The 24,418-nt window shown below is 60.8% G+C and overlaps 4 non-coding genes across 4 annotated transcripts; all 4 read left to right on the forward strand.

Annotated features, from left to right (window-relative positions):
• Positions 1-1,358: 1,358 nt before the first annotated feature.
• LOC118475397 (5S ribosomal RNA) lies at positions 1,359-1,477 on the forward strand. Its single transcript, XR_004854898.1, has one exon. It is a non-coding gene; the product is annotated as a 5S ribosomal RNA (ribosomal RNA).
• A 200-nt stretch (positions 1,478-1,677) lies between these two features.
• Positions 1,678-1,796, forward strand: LOC118475345 (5S ribosomal RNA). Its single transcript, XR_004854841.1, has one exon. It is a non-coding gene; the product is annotated as a 5S ribosomal RNA (ribosomal RNA).
• Positions 1,797-1,996: 200 nt separating this feature from the next.
• LOC118475119 (5S ribosomal RNA) lies at positions 1,997-2,115 on the forward strand. The gene has a single exon (XR_004854602.1). It is a non-coding gene; the product is annotated as a 5S ribosomal RNA (ribosomal RNA).
• A 200-nt stretch (positions 2,116-2,315) lies between these two features.
• On the forward strand, positions 2,316-2,434 carry LOC118475128 (5S ribosomal RNA). The gene has a single exon (XR_004854614.1). It is a non-coding gene; the product is annotated as a 5S ribosomal RNA (ribosomal RNA).
• The last annotated feature ends 21,984 nt before the right edge of the window (positions 2,435-24,418 follow it).

Raw genomic sequence — 24,418 nt, forward strand, 5'->3', positions numbered from 1 at the left:
AATTTTGATGGGACCCAATAGGTCACCCTAGATTGTTTATCTCATTACCTTGTTTACCCCTGAATCACTTGGGTAGTTTGCTATTGCTTTATATGGTTTTGGGATAATCATTTATCACCTCTATGTTCCAATTCTTGTTGTTATTCTGTTTATGTTCATGTTGTTATCATTAATGTTAATTGGAACATAGAGCTTAACTTGAGAACCACGTGCCACCACAAGGGTTTAATGGGACGCCCTTGGCTGATTAACTAGGAAAGCTAGTGGAAGACTACCTTACCCGAAAGGGGCAAGGGCAGTAGGGGAGAGGTCAGTGCGGGGAGGTCCCTGGTTGATTTTGCTGCGATGGCGGTCAGCCAGGAACCCTGTACTGGATCTTCCCATAAACTGTAGCGGGTTTTCGGAAGCTAGTGGAACTTTGTAAAGGCCTCGTAGTGTTGCCCTGCCGCGCTTCCTAGGTAGAGGTGTATGGGATTCGCGACCCCTTGGCAGATGGGTAACATGACTTGTGGGTAAAGGGTACAACCTCTGCAGAGTGTAAAACTGGTATACTAGCCGAGCTCACGGTCATGAGCAGCTCAGGACTCTCTGATGTTTAAATTATGGAACTTAAATTCAATTTTGTCATTTGCATTGCATGGGTTTATTATTAATTTTGTTCTATTACTTTATTTAAGGTTTGGTATTTACTTACACTTAGTAATTGCTAATAAAATTTTGACCAACTACTTAAAAGCAATGCTCAGCTTTAACCATTCTCTTTGATAAGCCTTACACTCCATGAGCTCCCACCTTTGGTGAGTTCATGTCACATTATTCCCCACAACTTGTTGAGCGATGATCATGTGTGAGCTCACCCTTGCTGTCTCACACCCCCCCACAGGAGAAGAGCAGGTGGTTCAGGAGGAGCCACAAGGCGAGGAGTATGATCTGATCTAGGTGGCGTTTCCAGTCGACATTGGCGCCGACGATCCTTAGTTCGTTTTATGTTTACACTTTTACTTTGTAATAAGTCTTCCGCTATGTAATAAATACTCTGATGATTTATGACATTTATCTCTATACACTCTGTTATTATATGTGTTGTCTTCTTGGCGCATGTATGAGATGCACCTGGCTTGTTCCTTAAAGCCGGGTGTGACATCGTGTTGCATTCCTTTTTTTTTGGTTTTATTTTTGTTTGTTTTTCGAACACCAAACCATAGTAAAAATGGGTGACCGTTCTCGTGTTAAATTACCTTTTATTTGTTTTAAGTGGCGTTTTTCGGGTACTTTGTGCGGAGGAAGGATGTCCAGTGCCGTGGGCGAGCCGAGCACGGAGGTGTGGGCATAAGAGGAAGGAGGACGCAGGATATGACGGATGCGATCATACCAGCACTAAAGCACCGGATCCCATCAGAACTCCGAAGTTAAGCGTGCTTGGGCGAGAGTAGTACTAGGATGGGTGACCTCCTGGGAAGTCCTCGTGTTGCATTCCTTTTTTTTGGTTTTATTTTTGTTTGTTTTTCGAACACCAAACCATAGTAAAAATGGGTGACCGTTCTCGTGTTAAATTACCTTTTATTTGTTTTAAGGGGCGTTTTTCGGGTACTTTGTGCGGAGGAAGGATGTCCAGTGCCGTGGGCGAGCCGAGCACGGAGGTGTGGGCATAAGAGGAAGGAGGACGCAGGATATGACGGATGCGATCATACCAGCACTAAAGCACCGGATCCCATCAGAACTCCGAAGTTAAGCGTGCTTGGGCGAGAGTAGTACTAGGATGGGTGACCTCCTGGGAAGTCTTCGTGTTGCATTCCTTTTTTTTGGTTTTATTTTTGTTTGTTTTTCGAACACCAAACCATAGTAAAAATGGGTGACCGTTCTCGTGTTAAATTACCTTTTATTTGTTTTAAGGGGCGTTTTTCGGGTACTTTGTGCGGAGGAAGGATGTCCAGTGTCGTGGGTGAGCCGAGCACGGAGGTGTGGGCATAAGAGGAAGGAGGACGCAGGATATGACGGATGCGATCATACCAGCACTAAAGCACCGGATCCCATCAGAACTCCGAAGTTAAGCGTGCTTGGGCGAGAGTAGTACTAGGATGGGTGACCTCCTGGGAAGTCCTCGTGTTGCATTCCTTTTTTTTGGTTTTATTTTTGTTTGTTTTTCGAACACCAAACCATAGTAAAAATGGGTGACCGTTCTCGTGTTAAATTACCTTTTCTTTGTTTTAAGGGGCGTTTTTCGAGTACTTTGTGCGGAGGAAGGATGTCCAGTGCCGTGGGCGAGCCGAGCACGGAGGTGTGGGCATAAGAGGAAGGAGGACGCAGGATATGACGGATGCGATCATACCAGCACTAAAGCACCGGATCCCATCAGAACTCCGAAGTTAAGCGTGCTTGGGCGAGAGTAGTACTAGGATGGGTGACCTCCTGGGAAGTCCTCGTGTTGCATTCCTTTTTTTTTGGTTTTATTTTTGTTTGTTTTTCGAACACCAAACCATAGTAAAAATGGGTGACCGTTCTCGTGTTAAATTACCTTTTATTTGTTTTAAGTGGCGTTTTTCGGGTACTTTGTGCGGAGGAAGGATGTCCAGTGCTGTCGGCGTTTCGAGACAGGGGGGTCCCTAAGCCGACGAGTGAGTGTGCTGCGTGCCCCAGCCCAGATGGGTCGAGCGCGTGGGCGAGCGCGGAGGGGGGAGAGGCGAGGCGGCCGGAGCCGAGCGTGAGAGAGGTGGAAGTCCCGCGGCCTTCGTGTTCGTCCCGCGCCCAGGTCGGGTGCGCTTGCAGTAGGGGGGTTACAAGCGTCCACGCGGGTGAGGGAAGCGAGCGGCCCCAAGAGAGCGCCTGTCCCGTCCTCGGTCCCGCGCGGCCAACCTTCTCTGAGAAGGCCCTGGTCCTTCCTTTTATAGTTGTAAGGAGAGGATCCAGGTGTACAATGGGGATGTAGCAGAGTGCTACGTGTCTAGCGGAGGGAGAGCTAGTGCCCTAGGTACATGCCGATGTGGCAGCCGGAGAGATCTGGGCATCCTGCTGGCGTGATGTCGTGGCTATCGGAGGTGCGACGGAGCCTGATGGAGGGACAGCTGTTGGAGCGGTCGAGTCCCTGCTGACGTTGTCCTGCTGCCGTAAGAGAGCTGGGGGCCGCCGTCGTCATAGAGCTCGTGGTGCGCCATCATTGCCCCTCTGGCGGAGCTGGCCGGACGAGACGCCGGTCTTGTTCTCCGTGACCCGAGTCGATTCGGGGTAGGATGATGATGACGTTTCCTGTTGACGTGGCGGTCTGTGCTCTAGGCAGGGCGACGTGGGGTTTCCTCCGAAGCCGAGGTTGAGTCTTGCCTTCAGTTGCCGTGGCCGAGCCCGAGCCAGGGGGTCGGGCGAGGCGGAAGTCGTCCGGCCGAGGCCAGGGCGGAGTCCGAGCCCTGGGGTCGGGCGAGGCGGAGTTTCGTCGTCTTCCGGGTCTTAGCCCGAGTCCGAGCCCTGGGGTCGGGCGGAGCGGAGTTCGCCGTCTTCCGGGTCTTAGCCCGAGTCCGAGCCCTGGGGTCGGGCGGAGCGGAGTTCGCCGTCTTCCGGGTCTTAGCCCGAGTCCGAGCCCTGGGGTCGGGCGGAGCGGAGTTCGCCGTCTTCCGGGTCCTAGCCCGAGTCCGAGCCCTGGGGTCGGGCGGAGCGGAGTTCGCCGTCTTCCGGGTCTTTGCCCGAGTCCGAGCCCTGGGGTCGGGCGGAGCGGAGTTCGCCGTCTTCCGGGTCTTTGCCCGAGTCCGAGCCCTGGGGTCGGGCGGAGCGGAGTTCGCCGTGGCGCCTTTGGCAAGGCCTAATTGCCTGTCAGACTCACTCTGTCGAGTGGCACTGCAGTCGGAGTGGCGCAGGCGGCGCTGTCCTTCTGTCAGACTGGCCAGTGGCGCGGTGGAGTGACAGCGGTCACCTCGGCTCTACCGGGGGCGCGTGTCAGGATAGAGGTGTCAGGCCACCTTTGCGTTAAATGCCCCTGCAATTTGGTCAGTCGGTGTGGTGATTTAGTCAAGGTTGCTTCTGAGCGAAGCCAAGGCCTTGGGCAAGCCGGTGATGTGTCCGCCATAAAAAGGGGGCCTCGGGCGAGACGGAAGTCTCTCGAGGTCGGCTGCCTTCGGCCGAGGCTAGGCTCGGGTGAAGCGTGATCGAGTCACTCGTGTGGACTGATCCCTGACTTAATCGTGCCCATCAGGCCTTTGCAGCTTTATGCTGATGGGGGTTACCAGCTGAGAATTAGGCGTCTTGAGGGTACCCCTAATTATGGTCCCCGACAGTAGCCCCCAAGCCTCGAAGGGAGTGTTAGCACTCGCTTGGAGGCTTTTGTCGCACTTTTTTGCAAGGGGACCAGCCTTTCTCGGTTGCATTTCGTTCCGGTGGGTGCGCGCGAGCGCACCCGCCGGGTGTAGCCCCCGAGGCCTCGGAGGAGTGGTTACACTCCTTCGAGGTCTTAATACTTCGGCTGGTCTGGTCGTTCCCTCATGCGAACTGGCCGTAGCCCGGGTGCACGGTCGGGGCCCAAGCTCTCGGGCTGGTATGTTGACGCTGTCAACGATTTGGCCGGAGCCGGTTTTTGCGAGAGCAGCCCCCGAGCCTCTGCACAGGGCGAGAGGACGATCAGGGACAGACTCGGCTTTTTACATACGCCCCTACGTCGCCTTTCCGCAAGGAGGAGGGGGGGAGTGCGCCATGTTACCCTCGATGGGCACCGAACATGGTGTCTCCGGTGAGCTGCAAGCGGGTAATCCGAGTGGACGTCCGTGCCCCGTTCGTTGGGGGTCGGCTAGGGGCCCAGAGGCACGCCCAAAAGTACCTGCGGGTGACTTGCCGGACCCGGTCCCCTGGCGACGGGGTCCGAGGGCTCGATGCCTCCCTCCGACGGGATTCCGTTACAAGATCGTTCCCACTGGTCTCGGATATGTCCTAGGGTACCTCGGGAGCGCAGCCCGAGCCTCGGTTATGTATCGAACGTACCCCTGGTCATCCCTCGCTCGGTGTCTGAGGCGACTGTGAACCCTTCGGGGGCCAGCCTTCGAACCCCTGATCAGTAATGGGCGCGGAGCCCGAGTAGCCTGAGGCGGCCATGGAGCCCTTCGGGGGGCTGGCCTTCGAACCCCTGACCAGTAGTGGGTGTCGGGCCCACGCGATCTGAGGCGGCTGTTGAACCCTCGGGGGGCCAGCCTTCGAACCCCTGATCAGTAATGGGGGGCGCGGAGCCCGGTTCCTTCGCGGAGAAGGATCCCTCTCGGGGTATCCCCCTTCCCCGGTCCCTGTTGCAAGAGATAGAGAAAGAGGAAAACGGAAAAGGATACGAAATCAGACGACGTGGCGTACCTTTTCTGACGCGGTTATTAAGGCGAAGGTGAAGCGTCGCGCGCTCCTCCTGCCAGAAGCACCGCGTGTCCCGCCGCGGAGTTAATGCGACGGGGCGAGTGGTTGGCGGGGCGGCCGTTGCGCGCGGGTGATCCGTTCGAGGAACGGGTCACGGGTGCACCGTCTTCACGCCGCGAGAGGAGGCTCTCTTGCTGCCTCAGGATGGGACGTGAGCCTGGCTGACGACGTGACCGCTGCGCCCGCCCGCCTGCCACCGCTATTACTGCCGGCCCACTTTCGGTCGCTTTGACCGACGCGCCAGTCTGGCGCTGTTGGGTCGCCTCGAGTCGTGGCATAGGCTTCGCAACCGAAGAGGCGCGATGGTGGCACAAGTGGCGGTGCGGTTGCTTGCATGCAGCAACTGGCGTGCCAGTTGCTCGACGCGTGGGCCTGGGCCCCAGGCTGGCGTGTCAGAAGTTGGAGAAGCGCGTCCATCTGGCGCGGTTGCATGCCGCCTGCATGGCTGCTCGCCCCTTCTGTCCGTTGGTCTGGGCGGAAATGGGGGGTCGCCTGTAACCGCTGGACGGTCGTGCGCACTATGCGCGGCGGTTTGGCTTCTTCTGCCCTGAGCCGGCTTGCATGACATGCGGGACCCAGCCCCCGAGTCGCAGGGGAGGGCCTCGGAGCGTGTTGGAGAAGACTCGGCCCGTGGCGCTTGGGGGCGCACGTAGGGGGAGTTGCCTTCAAAAGGAGGGAGGCTCCTTTCGTAAGGCAACCATGTCTTCTTCCTCCCTTAAGCGCCGGGTCTTCCCGTCTTCCAAGCCCCCGGATGGGGGATATCCGCCGCCTTTCCGCCTCCTCGTTGAAGGAACGCAACTCCATGGGAGTTGGTACCTCTCAGCCATCGTTCGGCTTCAAGGATTTTCATCATCCAGCCTGGCCATACCCCGCCACCGGCGGTCACCCAAGATGGTGACCTCCAGTTCGACGGTGGGGAAAACGGGCCAGGCTGCGGCCTCTACTCCTCCCTTGGCCTCAAGGATTTTCGTCATCCAGGCCAAGATGGAAGATGAGGCGAGTCGGGGAGCCGCCTCCGCGTGGGTCGGCTGCCCCTTTCTTCCCCCTGCGCCCGGGGGTGAAGGGCGTCCTTGAGCCCCACGGAGACTTCCTCCAGCCATGCCAGGATATGCGGGGCGCTAGGGGCCCTGGGCCCCCGTTTCCTTGCCTGAATGGCTGGTTCTCGTCCTCAGTGGGGGGGAGCCCTTCCGCCGTGACACCTCCCCTAAAGCTGCTGCCTAAGCTGCTTCGCTGTCTGGGGCAGGGGTGGTGGCCATCGCGGTTAGAACGGGCGGCAGCGAGCCGCCCATCGTTCTTCAGTTACTCCGCAGGCCTTCCCCCCCGGAGGGGGTTGTTCGTACCTGCGGAGGAGGGAACCGGAGTTCCGTTGGTAATGGCACTTCGAATGCCAGTGAGTTCGTTCATTGTGGCTGTCGAGGCCTGAACGTGTATGTAAGTTTGGCACGGAGCCGTGTTTTTTCCTTATTTCCGAGCACTAAGTCTCGCCTGTTTTATTATCTGAACCGCTTTACCAAGCATGAGTTGCCCCGTGTCAAGGTGACGGGTGAGGTATCCGTATCCCGGAGGCGTAGGAATCCCTCGGCCCGTTCGGCCTTGTTACGTGAGGCTCCTCTAGCTTAGTTGAAGGGACCCCTCGGCCGCCCTTTGGTGGATCAAGGCCGGGGGTAGCGATATCAGTATGAACAGAGGCGGAGTTGGCTCGAGAATGGGGAACCTGGTCGGCCGGAGCCTAGCCGTGTCGCCCGTCAGCGGTGCCGACGCCCAAGTCGGTCAGTCGAGGCCTCGGATCGGGCTAGCGCCCTTGGAAGCCGGTTGCCCGAGGCCCCAAGGGTAACCGGTTGAGCCGCCTGCTCGGGCCGGATTCCTGGAGGAGCCCCTGGACCTCGGCGCCGCCCGAGGCTGGGTCGGGCTTTGCTGTAGACGTCGTCGATGCCGAGGGTGCTACGGCTCCCTTCGGCGTGAAGACCCGAGCCTGCAGGATCAGATCATCTTGTAGTGTGCGCTTTCTGCGGCCGCCGAGGCCAGAAGAACACGCCCTCGCCGCGCTTGCGAAGCTGCGTCTTTTTTTCCTCTTGTTTCGAGCATCTGGACTCTGTCGGTAATAGGGATGTTTGTGTGAGCGAGAGTTGCTTTTCGCGGAAGGGACGAGTGAGGTATTCGTATCCCAGAGGCGTGGGAATCCCTCGGCTCGGTCGGCCTTGCCGCTTACGCGTACTTTCACCCGTCCATGAGGCCCTGTCCCCGATTTAGTCGAGAAAGCTTGAAGGACTGCTTCGGCAGGAGAGCTTCCGAACGTGATGACTCGTTCGGTCCACGGAGTCGCTTTATCCGAGCGCAAGTTACTTATCGCAGAAGGGGACGAGTGAGGTATCCGTATCCCGGAGGCGTAGGAGTCCCTCGGCTCGGTCAGCCTTGGCTGCTTACGTGTACCTCGTCGTTTCCAGGATCCGCTTTCCAAAGTAGTCAAGAAGCACGGAAGAAATCCTGCTAAAAAGAGGTCCTTTTTCGAGGAAAAAATTCGACGCAGAGGGGGTCTCCCCCCTTTTAGCCCCCGAGGGAGGGTCGGGCCTTGCCGAGGCTAGGCCGACCCTTCCTTGACAACTAAACTTTGCGTAGGTGCGAGGTATATGAACAACTTGAAAACATCTTAAGGGTAGAAGCGACGTAGCTGTTTGATGTTCCAAGCGTTGCCGTAGATCTCGCCTTGATTGTTGGCCAGCTTGTATGTTCCGGGCTTCAGAACTTTGGCGATGACGAACGGCCCTTCCCAGGGGGGCGTGAGCTTGTGCCTCCCTCGGGCGTCTTGTCGCAGCCGAAGCACCAGGTCGCCCACCTGGAGTTCTCGGGACCGGACCCCTCGGGCGTGGTAACGTCGCAGGGACTGTTGGTACCGCGCCGAGTGTAGTAAGGCCCTGTCCCGAGCTTCCTCCAACTGGTCCAGCGATTCCTCTCGGCTGGCTTGGTTGCTTTGCTCGGTGTAGGCCCTCGCCCTTGGGGAGCCGTATTCCAGGTCAGTGGGCAGGATAGCTTCAGCCCCATAGACCAGGAAAAACGGCGTGAAGCCCGTGGCACGACTCGGCGTCGTCCTTAGGCTCCAGACCACCGAGGGGAGTTCCTTCATCCATCGCCTGCCGAACTGGTTGAGGTCGTTGTAGATCCGAGGCTTGAGCCCTTGTAGAATCATGTCGTTGGCACGCTCTACTTGCCCATTCGACATGGGATGAGCCACGGCGGCCCAGTCCACCCGGATATGGTGATCCTCGCAAAAATCCAAGAATTTTTTGCCGGTGAACTGGGTGCCATTGTCGGTGATGATGGAGTTCGGGACCCCGAAGCGATGGATGATGTTGGTGAAGAATGCCACTGCCTGCTCGGACCTGATGCTGTTCAGAGGTCGGACCTCGACCCACTTGGAGAATTTGTCGATGGCGACCAGCAGGTGCGTGTAGCCCCCGGGCGCCTTTTGCAAGGGACCGACGAGGTCCAGACCCCATACAGCGAAGGGCCAGGTGATGGGTATTGTCTGCAGAGCCTGAGCGGGCAGGTGTGTCCGCTTCGCATAGAATTGGCACCCTTCGCAGGTGCGGACAACTCTAGTGGCGTCAGCCACCGCCGTTGGCCAGTAGAAGCCTTGCCGGAAAGCATTTCCAACAAGGGCTCGGGGTGCTGCGTGGTGGCCGCAAGCCCCCGAGTGTACTTCTTGCAGCAGTTCCCGACCTTCGGCGATGGAGATGCATCGCTGGAGGATGCCCGAGGGGCTGCGATGGTAGAGCTCCTCTTCGTCGCCCAGCAAGACGAATGACTTGGCGCGTCGCGCTACCCGCCGAGCCTCGACTTTGTCGAGGGGTAGCTCTCCTCGACGGAGATATTGCAGGTACGGGGCCTGCCAATCCTGGTCTGGCGTGGCCCCGCTCTGCCCTTCCTCGACGTTCAATACCCCGCCCTCGGGGGCCGAGAGTACCTCGGGCTTGGCCGAGGGTGCCTCGGGCTGAGCCGAGGGTACCTCGGGCTGAGCCGAGGATACCTCGGGCTCGGGCGCGTCGTCGAGCTTGACGGAGGGTTGATGCAGATCCCGGGAGAAGACGTCCGGGGGGACTGTCGTTCGCCCCGAGGCTATCTTCGCCAGCTCGTCTGCGGTTTCGTTGTAGCGCCGAGCGATGTGGTTGAGCTCGAGCCCGAAGAACTTGTCTTCCAGGCGCCGAACCTCGTCGCAGTAGGCCTCCATCTTCGGGTCGCGGCAGTGGGAGTTCTTCATGACTTGGTCGATGACGAGCTGCGAATCACCGCGTGCGTCGAGGCGTCTGACCCCTAGCTCGATGGCGATCCGCAATCCGTTGACCAGGGCTTCGTACTCGGCCACATTGTTGGACGCCGGGAAGTGGAGGCGCAGCACGTAGCGCAAGTGCTTTCCGAGGGGCGAGATGAAGAGCAGGCCCGCACCGGCCCCCGTCTTCATCAGCGACCCGTCGAAAAACATGGTCCAGAGCTCCGGTTGGATCGGAGTCGTTGGTAGTTGGGTATCGACCCATTCAGCCACGAAATCCGCCAACACTTGGGACTTGATGGCCTTCCGAGGGGCGAACGAGATCGTTTCGCCCATGATCTCCACTGCCCACTTTGCGATCCTGCCCGAGGCCTCTCGGCACTGGATGATCTCCCCCAGGGGGAAGGATGACACCACAGTCACCGGATGGGACTCGAAGTAGTGTCGTAACTTCCGCCTCGTCAGGATCACAGCATACAGCAGCTTTTGAACTTGTGGGTAGCGGATCTTAGTCTTGGACAGCACTTCGCTGATGAAGTAAACCGGCCTCTGAACGGGCAATGTATGCCCTTCCTCCTGCCTTTCGACCACAATCGCGGCGCTAACCACCTGAGTGGTCGCGGCGACGTAGACCAAGAGGGTTTCTCCGTCCGCCGGCGGCACCAAGACTGGCGCCTTTGTAAGGAGCGCCTTTAGGTTGCCGAGGGCTTCCTCGGCCTCAGGGGTCCAAACGAAACACTCGGCCTTCCTTAAAAGGCGGTACAGGGGCAGACCTCTTTCGCCGAGGCGTGAGATGAAGCGGCTCAGGGCCGCGAGGCATCCCATGACCCTCTGTACCCCTTTTAAGTCCTTGATGGGCCCCATGCTGGTGATGGCCGCGATCTTCTCCGGGTTGGCCTCGATGCCTCGCTCAGAGACGATGAACCCTAGGAGCATGCCTCGGGGCACCCCGAAGACACACTTCTCAGGATTAAGCTTGACTCCTTTCGCCTTGAGACACCGGAATGTCACTTCAAGGTCGGAGAGGAGGTTGGGAGCCTTCCGTGTCTTGACTACGATGTCATCGACGTAGGCCTCGACTGTGCGACCGATGTGTTCGCCGAACACATGGTTCATGCACCGCTGGTACGTCGCGCCTGCATTCCTCAGGCCGAACGGCATGGTGACGTAGCAGTACATGCCGAACGACGTGATGAAAGAAGTCGCGAGCTGGTCGGACTCTTTCATCCGGATCTGGTGATACCCCGAGTAGGCATCGAGGAAGGACAGGGTTTCGCACCCAGCAGTGGAATCCACGATTTGGTCGATGCGAGGCAGAGGGTAGGGAACCTTCGGACATGCTTTGTTGAGACCAGTGTAGTCTACACACATCCGCCATTTCCCCCCTTTCTTCCTCACAAGCACAGGGTTGGCAAGCCATTCGGGATGGAATACCTCTTTGATGAACCCTGCCGCCATTAGCTTGTGGATCTCTTCGCCAATCGCTCTGCGCTTCTCCTCGTCGAATCGGCGCAGAGGCTGTCTGACGGGTCGGGCTCCGGCCCGAATATCCAGCGAGTGCTCGGCGACATCCCTCGGTATGCCGGGCATGTCCGAGGGACTCCACACAAAGACGTCGGCGTTTGCGCGGAGAAAGTCGACGAGCACTGCTTCCTATTTGGGGTCGAGCCCGGAACCGATCCGGATCTGCTTGGTGGTGTCGCCGCTGGGGTCGAGGGGGACGGCCTTGACCGTCTCCGCTGGCTCGAAGTTGCCGGCATGGCGCTTCACGTCTGGGACCTCCTTGGAGAGGTTCTCCAGGTCGGCGATGAGGGCCTCGGACTCGGCGAGGGCCTCGGCGTACTCCACGCACTCCACGTCGCACTCGAACGCGTGTTTGTACGTGGGGCCGACGGTGATGACCCCGTTGGGGCCCGGCATCTTGAGCTTCAGGTAGGTGTAGTTGGGGACGGCCATGAACTTCGCGTAGCATGGCCTCCCTAACACGGCGTGGTAGGTTCCTCGGAACCCGACCACTTCGAACGTCAGGGTCTCCCTTCGGAAGTTGGAGGGTGTCCCGAAGCAGACTGGGAGGTCGAGTCGCCCGAGGGGCTGGACGCGCTTCCCAGGGATGATCCCGTGGAAGGGCGCAGCGCCTGCTCGGACGGTGGACGGATCGACGCGCAGGAGCTTGAGGGTCTCGGCGTAGATGATGTTGAGGCAGCTGCCCCCGTCCATCAGGACCTTGGTGAGCCTAACATCGCCGACAACGGGGTCGACGACGAGCGGGTATTTCCCCGGGCTCGGCACATGGTCGGGGTGGTCGGCTCGGTCGAAAGTGATGGGCTTGTCGGACCAGTCTAGGTAGACTGGCGCCGCCACCTTCAACGAGCAGACCTCCCGGCGCTCTTGCTTGCGGTGCCGAGCCGAGGCATTCGCCGCATGCCCTCCGTAGATCATGAAGCAGTCGCGGACCTCGGGGAATTCTCCTGCTTGGTGATCTTCGTTCTTGTCGTCGTCGCGGGCCCTGCCACCCTCGGCGGGTGGCCCGGCCCTGTGGAAATGACGCCGAAGCATAACACACTCCTCGAGGGTGTGCTTGACGGGCCCCTGATGGTAGGGGCACGGCTCCTTGAGCATCTTGTCGAAGAGGTTTGCACCTCCGGGGGGCTTCCGAGGGTTCTTATACTCGGCGGCGGCGACAAGGTCCGCGTCGGCGGCGTCGCGTTTCGATTGCGACTTCTTCTTGCCTTTCTTCTTGGCGCCGCGCGGAGCAGACGTCTCGGGAGCTTCTTCCGACGGGCGGCCCTGGGGCTGCTTGTCCTTTCGGAAGATAGCCTCGACCGCCTCCTGGCCGGAGGCGAACTTGGTGGCGATGTCCATCAGCTCGCTGGCCCTGGTGGGGGTTTTGCGACCCAGCTTGCTCACCAGGTCGCGGCAAGTGGTGCCGGCGAGGAACGCGCCGATGACATCCGAGTCGGTGATGTTGGGCAGCTCGGTGCGCTGCTTCGAGAATCGCCGGATGTAGTCCCGGAGCGACTCTCCCGGCTGTTGCCGGCAGCTTCGAAGGTCCCAGGAATTCCCGGGGCGCACGTATGTGCCCTGGAAATTGCCAGCGAAGGCTTGGACCAAGTCGTCCCAGTTGGAAATCTGCCCCGGAGGCAGGTGCTCCAACCAGGCACGAGCAGTGTCGGAGAGGAACAGGGGGAGGTTGCGGATGATGAGGTTGTCGTCGTCCGTTCCACCCAGTTGGCAGGCAAGGCGGTAGTCCGCGAGCCACAGCTCCGGTCTCGTTTCCCCCGAGTACTTTACGATAGTAGTCGGGGGTCGGAACCGGGTCGGGAATGGCGCCCGTCGAATGGCCCGACTGAAAGCCTGCGGACCGGGTGGTTCGGGCGAAGGACTCCGATCCTCCCCGCTGTCGTAACGTCCCCCACGCCTGGGGTGATAGCCTCGGCGCACCCTTTCGTCGAGGTGAGCCCGACGGTCGCGTCGATGGTGCTCGTTGCCGAGGTGGCCCGGGGCCGCAGGCGCGGTGTTGCGCGTGCGCCCAGTGTAGACCGAGGCTTCCCGCATGAGTCGGGAAGTCGCGGCATGAGGCTCCGAGGGATATCCTTGCCTTCGGGATGCAGTGCTCTCGGCCCGCCGGGCCGCGGCGCCTTCCAGGAGATTCTTGAGTTCTCCCTGGATCCGCCGACCCTCGGTGGTTGACGGCTCTGGCATCGCGCGGATGAGCATTGCTGCGGTTGCCAGGTTCTGACCGACCCCGCTGGATGCGGGCGGCGGCCTGATCCTGACGTCGTTGGTGACGCGGTGCTGGAGACCTTGGGGCAGATGACGTATTTCTCCGGCCAGGGGTTGGCCCACCCATGCCTGTCCGACGTCCCGACGGATCGGCTCAAGCGCTCCCGTTCCCTCGTTGAGCCTGGCCTGCGCCTCGCGGACTTGCTCGAGTTGTGGGTCGTAACCCCCCGCCGGAGCGGGGACCACAGCTAGCTCCCGTGGGATGTCGGCGCGAGGCACCGGCCTAGGGAGATCACCATCCTCCGGCATGCCAAGATGGTTGCCTTCGGTGGGATTCCCTAGCTCGATGTGGAAACATTCGCGGCTTGGGCCGCAGCTCTCGTCGCCAAGGCTGCGGCTTGCATCGGAACAGTCGGACAGACAGCAGTCATATGCGGCCATGAAGTCCCGCACGGCACTGGGGTTGCCAAGTCCGGAGAAATCCCAACCGATGCTGGGGTCGTCATCTTCCTCGGACCCAGAGGGTCCGTAGGTCGAGACGTCCGTCAGTCGGTCCCAAGGCGATCGCATACAGAACCTCAGTGGGGTTGCACTCGCCTCAATGAGGGCGCCCGCCAAAACGAGGTCGTTTGGCGGGTTGAGGCCGAGTCGAAATGACGCAAGATGGGAGTTAGTCGTTACCTTTTGGTCGACGAGGAGCGACGTAGTCACATCGGGGACTGGTTGCGCCGTCATCTCTGGTTCGAGGGCGACGTCCTGCAGGCTTTCCGCGAGCGCGCCGGCGTCGTCTTCTTGCTCGGGGTCGTCGTGCCGCGGGGGGACGGCGCTTGCCTCCGTCTTGAACGCGAGGTCGATGTCCGGCGTGCCTTCCGTCGGAGCGTCGGGGGTGTCGATTCGCTCGACGGCCGGCGAAGCGCGGCCTCCCGTCTGGCCTTGATGGCCCCGCCTCCTCCTCCGTTGGCGGGGGAGAGAACGGAGCGAGCCCGAATGTTGCTTTTCCACCACGCGGGGTAGACGTCGTCGATTCCGCCGCCGGCGGGCGGGTTGTCGGCCGCCATTGTCGTGGTCGCACGGCGGTGGAAGAAGTATCATGTCGTAGCTGCCGTCGAAGGACATGAACTCGAGAGCCCCGAAACGAAGCACCGTCCCGGGCCGGAGAGGTTGCTGGAGACTGCCCATCTGGAGCTTGACGGGGAGCTATTCGTCAGCACGCAGCAGGCCCCTACCTGGCGCGCCAACTGTCGGCGTTTCGAGACAGGGGGTCCCTAAGCCGACGAGTGAGTGTGCTGCGTGCCCCAGCCTAGATGGGTCGAGCGCGTGGGCGAGCGCGGAGGGGGGAGAGGCGAGGCGGCCGGAGCCGAGCGTGAGAGAGGTGGAAGTCCCGCGGCCTTCGTGTTCGTCCCGCGCCCAGGTCGGGTGCGCTTGCAGTAGGGGGGTTACAAGCGTCCACGCGGGTGAGGGAAGCGAGCGGCCCCAAGAGAGCGCCTGTCCCGTCCTCGGTCCCGCGCGGCCAACCTTCTCTGAGAAGGCCCTGGTCCTTCCTTTTATAGTTGTAAGGAGAGGATCCAGGTGTACAATGGGGATGTAGCAGAGTGCTACGTGTCTAGCGGAGGGAGAGCTAGTGCCCTAGGTACATGCCGATGTGGCAGCCGGAGAGATCTGGGCATCCTGCTGGCGTGATGTCGTGGCTATCGGAGGTGCGACGGAGCCTGATGGAGGGACAGCTGTTGGAGCGGTCGAGTCCCTGCTGACGTTGTCCTGCTGCCGTAAGAGAGCTGGGGGCCGCCGTCGTCATAGAGCTCGTGGTGCGCCATCATTGCCCCTCTGGCGGAGCTGGCCGGACGAGACGCCGGTCTTGTTCTCCGTGACCCGAGTCGATTCGGGGTAGGATGATGATGACGTTTCCTGTTGACGTGGCGGTCTGTGCTCTAGGCAGGGCGACGTGGGGTTTCCTCCGAAGCCGAGGTTGAGTCTTGCCTTCAGTTGCCGTGGCCGAGCCCGAGCCAGGGGGTCGGGCGAGGCGGAAGTCGTCCGGCCGAGGCCAGGGCGGAGTCCGAGCCCTGGGGTCGGGCGAGGCGGAGTTTCGTCGTCTTCCGGGTCTTAGCCCGAGTCCGAGCCCTGGGGTCGGGCGGAGCGGAGTTCGCCGTCTTCCGGGTCTTAGCCCGAGTCCGAGCCCTGGGGTCGGGCGGAGCGGAGTTCGCCGTCTTCCGGGTCTTAGCCCGAGTCCGAGCCCTGGGGTCGGGCGGAGCGGAGTTCGCCGTCTTCCGGGTCCTAGCCCGAGTCCGAGCCCTGGGGTCGGGCGGAGCGGAGTTCGCCGTCTTCCGGGTCTTTGCCCGAGTCCGAGCCCTGGGGTCGGGCGGAGCGGAGTTCGCCGTCTTCCGGGTCTTTGCCCGAGTCCGAGCCCTGGGGTCGGGCGGAGCGGAGTTCGCCGTGGCGCCTTTGGCAAGGCCTAATTGCCTGTCAGACTCACTCTGTCGAGTGGCACTGCAGTCGGAGTGGCGCAGGCGGCGCTGTCCTTCTGTCAGACTGGCCAGTGGCGCGGTGGAGTGACAGCGGTCACCTCGGCTCTGCCGGGGGCGCGTGTCAGGATAGAGGTGTCAGGCCACCTTTGCGTTAAATGCCCCTGCAATTTGGTCAGTCGGTGTGGTGATTTAGTCAAGGTTGCTTCTGAGCGAAGCCAAGGCCTTGGGCAAGCCGGTGATGTGTCCGCCATAAAAAGGGGGCCTCGGGCGAGACGGAAGTCTCTCGAGGTCGGCTGCCTTCGGCCGAGGCTAGGCTCGGGTGAAGCGTGATCGAGTCACTCGTGTGGACTGATCCCTGACTTAATCGTGCCCATCAGGCCTTTGCAGCTTTATGCTGATGGGGGTTACCAGCTGAGAATTAGGCGTCTTGAGGGTACCCCTAATTATGGTCCCCGACAGTAGCCCCCAAGCCTCGAAGGGAGTGTTAGCACTCGCTTGGAGGCTTTTGTCGCACTTTTTTGCAAGGGGACCAGCCTTTCTCGGTTGCATTTCGTTCCGGTGGGTGCGCGCGAGCGCACCCGCCGGGTGTAGCCCCCGAGGCCTCGGAGGAGTGGTTACACTCCTTCGAGGTCTTAATACTTCGGCTGGTCTGGTCGTTCCCTCATGCGAACTGGCCGTAGCCCGGGTGCACGGTCGGGGCCCAAGCTCTCGGGCTGGTATGTTGACGCTGTCAACGATTTGGCCGGAGCCGGTTTTTGCGAGAGCAGCCCCCGAGCCTCTGCACAGGGCGAGAGGACGATCAGGGACAGACTCGGCTTTTTACATACGCCCCTACGTCGCCTTTCCGCAAGGAGGAGGGGGGGAGTGCGCCATGTTACCCTCGATGGGCACCGAACATGGTGTCTCCGGTGAGCTGCAAGCGGGTAATCCGAGTGGACGTCCGTGCCCCGTTCGTTGGGGGTCGGCTAGGGGCCCAGAGGCACGCCCAAAAGTACCTGCGGGTGACTTGCCGGACCCGGTCCCCTGGCGACGGGGTCCGAGGGCTCGATGCCTCCCTCCGACGGGATTCCGTTACAAGATCGTTCCCACTGGTCTCGGATATGTCCTAGGGTACCTCGGGAGCGCAGCCCGAGCCTCGGTTATGTATCGAACGTACCCCTGGTCATCCCTCGCTCGGTGTCTGAGGCGACTGTGAACCCTTCGGGGGCCAGCCTTCGAACCCCTGATCAGTAATGGGCGCGGAGCCCGAGTAGCCTGAGGCGGCCATGGAGCCCTTCGGGGGGCTGGCCTTCGAACCCCTGACCAGTAGTGGGTGTCGGGCCCACGCGATCTGAGGCGGCTGTTGAACCCTCGGGGGGCCAGCCTTCGAACCCCTGATCAGTAATGGGGGGCGCGGAGCCCGGTTCCTTCGCGGAGAAGGATCCCTCTCGGGGTATCCCCCTTCCCCGGTCCCTGTTGCAAGAGATAGAGAAAGAGGAAAACGGAAAAGGATACGAAATCAGACGACGTGGCGTACCTTTTCTGACGCGGTTATTAAGGCGAAGGTGAAGCGTCGCGCGCTCCTCCTGCCAGAAGCACCGCGTGTCCCGCCGCGGAGTTAATGCGACGGGGCGAGTGGTTGGCGGGGCGGCCGTTGCGCGCGGGTGATCCGTTCGAGGAACGGGTCACGGGTGCACCGTCTTCACGCCGCGAGAGGAGGCTCTCTTGCTGCCTCAGGATGGGACGTGAGCCTGGCTGACGACGTGACCGCTGCGCCCGCCCGCCTGCCACCGCTATTACTGCCGGCCCACTTTCGGTCGCTTTGACCGACGCGCCAGTCTGGCGCTGTTGGGTCGCCTCGAGTCGTGGCATAGGCTTCGCAACCGAAGAGGCGCGATGGTGGCACAAGTGGCGGTGCGGTTGCTTGCATGCAGCAACTGGCGTGCCAGTTGCTCGACGCGTGGGCCTGGGCCCCAGGCTGGCGTGTCAGAAGTTGGAGAAGCGCGTCCATCTGGCGCGGTTGCATGCCGCCTGCATGGCTGCTCGCCCCTTCTGTCCGTTGGTCTGGGCGGAAATGGGGGGTCGCCTGTAACCGCTGGACGGTCGTGCGCACTATGCGCGGCGGTTTGGCTTCTTCTGCCCTGAGCCGGCTTGCATGACATGCGGGACCCAGCCCCCGAGTCGCAGGGGAGGGCCTCGGAGCGTGTTGGAGAAGACTCGGCCCGTGGCGCTTGGGGGCGCACGTAGGGGGAGTTGCCTTCAAAAGGAGGGAGGCTCCTTTCGTAAGGCAACCATGTCTTCTTCCTCCCTTAAGCGCCGGGTCTTCCCGTCTTCCAAGCCCCCGGATGGGGGATATCCGCCGCCTTTCCGCCTCCTCGTTGAAGGAACGCAACTCCATGGGAGTTGGTACCTCTCAGCCATCGTTCGACTTCAAGGATTTTCATCATCCAGCCTGGCCATACCCCGCCACCGGCGGTCACCCAAGATGGTGACCTCCAGTTCGACGGTGGGGAAAACGGGCCAGGCTGCGGCCTCTACTCCTCCCTTGGCCTCAAGGATTTTCGTCATCCAGGCCAAGATGGAAGATGAGGCGAGTCGGGGAGCCGCCTCCGCGTGGGTCGGCTGCCCCTTTCTTCCCCCTGCGCCCGGGGGTGAAGGGCGTCCTTGAGCCCCACGGAGACTTCCTCCAGCCATGCCAGGATATGCGGGGCGCTAGGGGCCCTGGGCCCCCGTTTCCTTGCCTGAATGGCTGGTTCTCGTCCTCAGTGGGGGGGAGCCCTTCCGCCGTGACACCTCCCCTAAAGCTGCTGCCTAAGCTGCTTCGCTGTCTGGGGCAGGGGTGGTGGCCATCGCGGTTAGAACGGGCGGCAGCGAGCCGCCCATCGTTCTTCAGTTACTCCGCAGGCCTTCCCCCCCGGAGGGGGTTGTTCGTACCTGCGGAGGAGGGAACCGGAGTTCCGTTGGTAATGGCACTTCGAATGCCAGTGAGTTCGTTCATTGTGGCTGTCGAGGCCTGAACGTGTATGTAAGTTTGGCACGGAGCCGTGTTTTTTCCTTATTTCCGAGCACTAAGTCTCGCCTGTTTTATTATCTGAACCGCTTTACCAAGCATGAGTTGCCCCGTGTCAAGGTGACGGGTGAGGTATCCGTATCCCGGAGGCGTAGGAATCCCTCGGCCCGTTCGGCCTTGTTACGTGAGGCTCCTCTAGCTTAGTTGAAGGGACCCCTCGGCCGCCCTTTGGTGGATCAAGGCCGGGGGTAGCGATATCAGTATGAACAGAGGCGGAGTTGGCTCGAGAATGGGGAACCTGGTCGGCCGGAGCCTAGCCGTGTCGCCCGTCAGCGGTGCCGACGCCCAAGTCGGTCAGTCGAGGCCTCGGATCGGGCTAGCGCCCTTGGAAGCCGGTTGCCCGAGGCCCCAAGGGTAACCGGTTGAGCCGCCTGCTCGGGCCGGATTCCTGGAGGAGCCCCTGGACCTCGGCGCCGCCCGAGGCTGGGTCGGGCTTTGCTGTAGACGTCGTCGATGCCGAGGGTGCTACGGCTCCCTTCGGCGTGAAGACCCGAGCCTGCAGGATCAGATCATCTTGTAGTGTGCGCTTTCTGCGGCCGCCGAGGCCAGAAGAACACGCCCTCGCCGCGCTTGCGAAGCTGCGTCTTTTTTTCCTCTTGTTTCGAGCATCTGGACTCTGTCGGTAATAGGGATGTTTGTGTGAGCGAGAGTTGCTTTTCGCGGAAGGGACGAGTGAGGTATTCGTATCCCAGAGGCGTGGGAATCCCTCGGCTCGGTCGGCCTTGCCGCTTACGCGTACTTTCACCCGTCCATGAGGCCCTGTCCCCGATTTAGTCGAGAAAGCTTGAAGGACTGCTTCGGCAGGAGAGCTTCCGAACGTGATGACTCGTTCGGTCCACGGAGTCGCTTTATCCGAGCGCAAGTTACTTATCGCAGAAGGGGACGAGTGAGGTATCCGTATCCCGGAGGCGTAGGAGTCCCTCGGCTCGGTCAGCCTTGGCTGCTTACGTGTACCTCGTCGTTTCCAGGATCCGCTTTCCAAAGTAGTCAAGAAGCACGGAAGAAATCCTGCTAAAAAGAGGTCCTTTTTCGAGGAAAAAATTCGACGCAGAGGGGGTCTCCCCCCTTTTAGCCCCCGAGGGAGGGTCGGGCCTTGCCGAGGCTAGGCCGACCCTTCCTTGACAACTAAACTTTGCGTAGGTGCGAGGTATATGAACAACTTGAAAACATCTTAAGGGTAGAAGCGACGTAGCTGTTTGATGTTCCAAGCGTTGCCGTAGATCTCGCCTTGATTGTTGGCCAGCTTGTATGTTCCGGGCTTCAGAACTTTGGCGATGACGAACGGCCCTTCCCAGGGGGGCGTGAGCTTGTGCCTCCCTCGGGCGTCTTGTCGCAGCCGAAGCACCAGGTCGCCCACCTGGAGTTCTCGGGACCGGACCCCTCGGGCGTGGTAACGTCGCAGGGACTGTTGGTACCGCGCCGAGTGTAGTAAGGCCCTGTCCCGAGCTTCCTCCAACTGGTCCAGCGATTCCTCTCGGCTGGCTTGGTTGCTTTGCTCGGTGTAGGCCCTCGCCCTTGGGGAGCCGTATTCCAGGTCAGTGGGCAGGATAGCTTCAGCCCCATAGACCAGGAAAAACGGCGTGAAGCCCGTGGCACGACTCGGCGTCGTCCTTAGGCTCCAGACCACCGAGGGGAGTTCCTTCATCCATCGCCTGCCGAACTGGTTGAGGTCGTTGTAGATCCGAGGCTTGAGCCCTTGTAGAATCATGTCGTTGGCACGCTCTACTTGCCCATTCGACATGGGATGAGCCACGGCGGCCCAGTCCACCCGGATATGGTGATCCTCGCAAAAATCCAAGAATTTTTTGCCGGTGAACTGGGTGCCATTGTCGGTGATGATGGAGTTCGGGACCCCGAAGCGATGGATGATGTTGGTGAAGAATGCCACTGCCTGCTCGGACCTGATGCTGTTCAGAGGTCGGACCTCGACCCACTTGGAGAATTTGTCGATGGCGACCAGCAGGTGCGTGTAGCCCCCGGGCGCCTTTTGCAAGGGACCGACGAGGTCCAGACCCCATACAGCGAAGGGCCAGGTGATGGGTATTGTCTGCAGAGCCTGAGCGGGCAGGTGTGTCCGCTTCGCATAGAATTGGCACCCTTCGCAGGTGCGGACAACTCTAGTGGCGTCAGCCACCGCCGTTGGCCAGTAGAAGCCTTGCCGGAAAGCATTTCCAACAAGGGCTCGGGGTGCTGCGTGGTGGCCGCAAGCCCCCGAGTGTACTTCTTGCAGCAGTTCCCGACCTTCGGCGATGGAGATGCATCGCTGGAGGATGCCCGAGGGGCTGCGATGGTAGAGCTCCTCTTCGTCGCCCAGCAAGACGAATGACTTGGCGCGTCGCGCTACCCGCCGAGCCTCGACTTTGTCGAGGGGTAGCTCTCCTCGACGGAGATATTGCAGGTACGGGGCCTGCCAATCCTGGTCTGGCGTGGCCCCGCTCTGCCCTTCCTCGACGTTCAATACCCCGCCCTCGGGGGCCGAGAGTACCTCGGGCTTGGCCGAGGGTGCCTCGGGCTGAGCCGAGGGTACCTCGGGCTGAGCCGAGGATACCTCGGGCTCGGGCGCGTCGTCGAGCTTGACGGAGGGTTGATGCAGATCCCGGGAGAAGACGTCCGGGGGGACTGTCGTTCGCCCCGAGGCTATCTTCGCCAGCTCGTCTGCGGTTTCGTTGTAGCGCCGAGCGATGTGGTTGAGCTCGAGCCCGAAGAACTTGTCTTCCAGGCGCCGAACCTCGTCGCAGTAGGCCTCCATCTTCGGGTCGCGGCAGTGGGAGTTCTTCATGACTTGGTCGATGACGAGCTGCGAATCACCGCGTGCGTCGAGGCGTCTGACCCCTAGCTCGATGGCGATCCGCAATCCGTTGACCAGGGCTTCGTACTCGGCCACATTGTTGGACGCCGGGAAGTGGAGGCGCAGCACGTAGCGCAAGTGCTTTCCGAGGGGCGAGATGAAGAGCAGGCCCGCACCGGCCCCCGTCTTCATCAGCGACCCGTCGAAAAACATGGTCCAGAGCTCCGGTTGGATCGGAGTCGTTGGTAGTTGGGTATCGACCCATTCAGCCACGAAATCCGCCAACACTTGGGACTTGATGGCCTTCCGAGGGGCGAACGAGATCGTTTCGCCCATGATCTCCACTGCCCACTTTGCGATCCTGCCCGAGGCCTCTCGGCACTGGATGATCTCCCCCAGGGGGAAGGATGACACCACAGTCACCGGATGGGACTCGAAGTAGTGTCGTAACTTCCGCCTCGTCAGGATCACAGCATACAGCAGCTTTTGAACTTGTGGGTAGCGGATCTTAGTCTTGGACAGCACTTCGCTGATGAAGTAAACCGGCCTCTGAACGGGCAATGTATGCCCTTCCTCCTGCCTTTCGACCACAATCGCGGCGCTAACCACCTGAGTGGTCGCGGCGACGTAGACCAAGAGGGTTTCTCCGTCCGCCGGCGGCACCAAGACTGGCGCCTTTGTAAGGAGCGCCTTTAGGTTGCCGAGGGCTTCCTCGGCCTCAGGGGTCCAAACGAAACACTCGGCCTTCCTTAAAAGGCGGTACAGGGGCAGACCTCTTTCGCCGAGGCGTGAGATGAAGCGGCTCAGGGCCGCGAGGCATCCCATGACCCTCTGTACCCCTTTTAAGTCCTTGATGGGCCCCATGCTGGTGATGGCCGCGATCTTCTCCGGGTTGGCCTCGATGCCTCGCTCAGAGACGATGAACCCTAGGAGCATGCCTCGGGGCACCCCGAAGACACACTTCTCAGGATTAAGCTTGACTCCTTTCGCCTTGAGACACCGGAATGTCACTTCAAGGTCGGAGAGGAGGTTGGGAGCCTTCCGTGTCTTGACTACGATGTCATCGACGTAGGCCTCGACTGTGCGACCGATGTGTTCGCCGAACACATGGTTCATGCACCGCTGGTACGTCGCGCCTGCATTCCTCAGGCCGAACGGCATGGTGACGTAGCAGTACATGCCGAACGACGTGATGAAAGAAGTCGCGAGCTGGTCGGACTCTTTCATCCGGATCTGGTGATACCCCGAGTAGGCATCGAGGAAGGACAGGGTTTCGCACCCAGCAGTGGAATCCACGATTTGGTCGATGCGAGGCAGAGGGTAGGGAACCTTCGGACATGCTTTGTTGAGACCAGTGTAGTCTACACACATCCGCCATTTCCCCCCTTTCTTCCTCACAAGCACAGGGTTGGCAAGCCATTCGGGATGGAATACCTCTTTGATGAACCCTGCCGCCATTAGCTTGTGGATCTCTTCGCCAATCGCTCTGCGCTTCTCCTCGTCGAATCGGCGCAGAGGCTGTCTGACGGGTCGGGCTCCGGCCCGAATATCCAGCGAGTGCTCGGCGACATCCCTCGGTATGCCGGGCATGTCCGAGGGACTCCACACAAAGACGTCGGCGTTTGCGCGGAGAAAGTCGACGAGCACTGCTTCCTATTTGGGGTCGAGCCCGGAACCGATCCGGATCTGCTTGGTGGTGTCGCCGCTGGGGTCGAGGGGGACGGCCTTGACCGTCTCCGCTGGCTCGAAGTTGCCGGCATGGCGCTTCACGTCTGGGACCTCCTTGGAGAGGTTCTCCAGGTCGGCGATGAGGGCCTCGGACTCGGCGAGGGCCTCGGCGTACTCCACGCACTCCACGTCGCACTCGAACGCGTGTTTGTACGTGGGGCCGACGGTGATGACCCCGTTGGGGCCCGGCATCTTGAGCTTCAGGTAGGTGTAGTTGGGGACGGCCATGAACTTCGCGTAGCATGGCCTCCCTAACACGGCGTGGTAGGTTCCTCGGAACCCGACCACTTCGAACGTCAGGGTCTCCCTTCGGAAGTTGGAGGGTGTCCCGAAGCAGACTGGGAGGTCGAGTCGCCCGAGGGGCTGGACGCGCTTCCCAGGGATGATCCCGTGGAAGGGCGCAGCGCCTGCTCGGACGGTGGACGGATCGACGCGCAGGAGCTTGAGGGTCTCGGCGTAGATGATGTTGAGGCAGCTGCCCCCGTCCATCAGGACCTTGGTGAGCCTAACATCGCCGACAACGGGGTCGACGACGAGCGGGTATTTCCCCGGGCTCGGCACATGGTCGGGGTGGTCGGCTCGGTCGAAAGTGATGGGCTTGTCGGACCAGTCTAGGTAGACTGGCGCCGCCACCTTCAACGAGCAGACCTCCCGGCGCTCTTGCTTGCGGTGCCGAGCCGAGGCATTCGCCGCATGCCCTCCGTAGATCATGAAGCAGTCGCGGACCTCGGGGAATTCTCCTGCTTGGTGATCTTCGTTCTTGTCGTCGTCGCGGGCCCTGCCACCCTCGGCGGGTGGCCCGGCCCTGTGGAAATGACGCCGAAGCATAACACACTCCTCGAGGGTGTGCTTGACGGGCCCCTGATGGTAGGGGCACGGCTCCTTGAGCATCTTGTCGAAGAGGTTTGCACCTCCGGGGGGCTTCCGAGGGTTCTTATACTCGGCGGCGGCGACAAGGTCCGCGTCGGCGGCGTCGCGTTTCGATTGCGACTTCTTCTTGCCTTTCTTCTTGGCGCCGCGCGGAGCAGACG

This window comes from Zea mays, unplaced genomic scaffold (genome assembly GCF_902167145.1).
Source record: "Zea mays cultivar B73 unplaced genomic scaffold, Zm-B73-REFERENCE-NAM-5.0 scaffold_43, whole genome shotgun sequence".
In the NCBI taxonomy this organism is placed as follows: domain Eukaryota; kingdom Viridiplantae; phylum Streptophyta; class Magnoliopsida; order Poales; family Poaceae; genus Zea; species Zea mays.